Genomic DNA, 2483 nt, shown 5'->3' with positions numbered 1-2483 from the left:
CCTCTTTCACCCCTACTCTCCAGCCCCCTCACCCCAACTCCTCTTTCAGCCCTACTCTCCAACCCGCTCACCCCAACTCCTCTTTCACCCCTACTCGCAAACCCCACTCACTCCAACTCCTCTTTCACCCCTACTCTCCAACCCCCTCACCCAACTCCTCTTTCAACCCTACTCTCCAACCCCCCTCACCCCAACTCCTCTTTCACCCCTACTCTCCAACCCCCTCACCCCAACTCCTCTTTCACCCCTACTCTCCAACCCCCTCACCCCAACTGCTGTTTCACCCCTACTCTCCAACCCCTCACCCCAACTCCTCTTTCACCCCTACTCTCCAACCCCTCACCCCAACTCCTCTTTGACCCGTACTCTCCAACCCCCTCACTCCAACTCCTCTTTCACCCCTACTCTCCAACCCCCCTCATCCCAACTCCTCTTTCACCCCTACTCTCCAACCCCCTCACCCCAACTCCTCTTTCACCCCTACTCTCCAACCCCCCTCACCCCAACTCCTCTTTCACCCCTACTCTCCATCCCCCCCTCACCCCAACTCCTCTTTCAACCCTGCTCTCCAACCCCCCTCACCCCAACTCCTCTTTCACCCCTACTCTCCAACCCCCCTCACCCCAACTGCTCTTTCACCCTACTCTCCAACCCCCTCACTCCAACTCCCCTTCCACCCCTACTCTCCAACCCCCCTCACCCCAACTCCTCTTTCACCCCTACTCTCCAACCCCCCTCACCCCAACTCCTCTTTCACCCCTACTCTTCAACCCCCCTCACCCCAACTCCTCTTTCACCACTACTCTCCAACCCCCCTCACCCCAACTCCTCTTTCACCCCTACTCTCCAGCCCCCTCACCCCAACTCCTCTTTCAGCCCTACTCTCCAACCCCCTCACCCCAACTCCTCTTTCACCCCTACTCTCCAACCCCACTCACTCCAACTCCTCTTTCACCCCTACTCTCCAACCCCCTCACCCAACTCCTCTTTCAACCCTACTCTCCAACCCCCCTCACCCCAACTCCTCTTTCACCCCTACTCTCCAACCCCCTCACCCCAACTCCTCTTTCACCCCTACTCTCCAACCCCCTCACCCCAACTGCTGTTTCACCCCTACTCTCCAACCCCTCACCCCAACTCCTCTTTCACCCCTACTCTCCAACCCCTCACCCCAACTCCTCTTTCACCCGTACTCTCCAACCCCCTCACTCCAACTCCTCTTTCACCCCTACTCTCCAACCCCCTCACCCCAACTCCTCTTTCACCCCTACTCTCCAACCCCCCCTCACCCCAACTCCTCTTTCACCCCTACTCTCCAACCCCCTCACCCCAACTCCTCTTTCACCCCTACTCTCCAACCCCCCTCACCCCAACTCCTCTTTCACCCCTACTCTCCATCCCCCCCTCACCCCAACTCCTCTTTCACCCCTGCTCTCCAACCCCCCTCACCCCAACTCCTCTTTCACCCCTGCTCTCCAACACCCCTCACCCCAACTCCTCTTTCACCCCAGCTCTCCAACGCCCCTCCCCCAACTCCTCTTTCACCCCTACTCTCCAACACCCCTCACCCCAACTCCTCTTTCACCCCTACTCTCCAACCCCCTCACCCCAACTCCTCTTTCACCCCTACTCTCCAATCCCCTCACCCCAACTCCTCTTTCACCCATACTCTCCAACCCCCTCACCCCAACTCCTCTTTCACCCCTACTCTCTAACCGCCCTCACCCCAACTCCTCTTTCACCCCTACTCTCCAACCCCCCTCCCCCCAACTCCTCTTTCACCCCTACTCTCCAACCCCCCTCACCCCAACTCCTCTTTCAACCCTACTCTCCAACCCCCCTCACCCAACTCCTCTTTCACCCCTACTTTCCAACCCCCCTCACCCCAACTCCTCTTTCACCCCTACTCTCCAACCCCCCTCACCCCAACTACTCTTTCACCCCTACTCTCCATCCCCTCTCACCCCAACTCCTCTTTCACCCCTACTCTCCAACGCCCCTCACCCCAACTCCTCTTTCACCCCGACTCTCCATCCCCCTTCACCCCAACTCCTCTTTCACCCCTACTCTCCAACCCCCTCACCCCAACTCCTCTTTCACCCCGACTCTCCAACCCCCTCACCCCAACACCTCTTTCACCCCTACTCTCCAACCCCCTCACCCCAACTCCTCTTTCACCCCTACTCTCCAACCCCCCCTCACCCCAACTCCTCTTTCACCCCTACTCTCCAACCCCCCTCACCCCAACTCCTCTTTCACCCCTACTCTCCAACCCCCCTCACCCCAACTCCTCTTTCACCCCTACTCTTCAACCCCCCTCACCCCAACTCCTCTTTCACCACTACTCTCCAACCCCCCTCACCCCAACTCCTCTTTCACCCCTACTCTCCAGCCCCCTCACCCCAACTCCTCTTTCAGCCCTACTCTCCAACCCCCTCACCCCAACTCCTCTTTCACCCCTACTCTCCAACCCCACTCACTCC

This window comes from Somniosus microcephalus, chromosome 4 (genome assembly GCF_052327205.1).
Source record: "Somniosus microcephalus isolate GS21.2 chromosome 4, FLI_Smic_1.0, whole genome shotgun sequence".
Classification (NCBI taxonomy): Eukaryota; Metazoa; Chordata; class Chondrichthyes; order Squaliformes; family Somniosidae; genus Somniosus; species Somniosus microcephalus.
The sequence above is the reverse complement of the archived record's forward strand: the minus strand, read 5'-3'. Positions refer to the sequence as shown.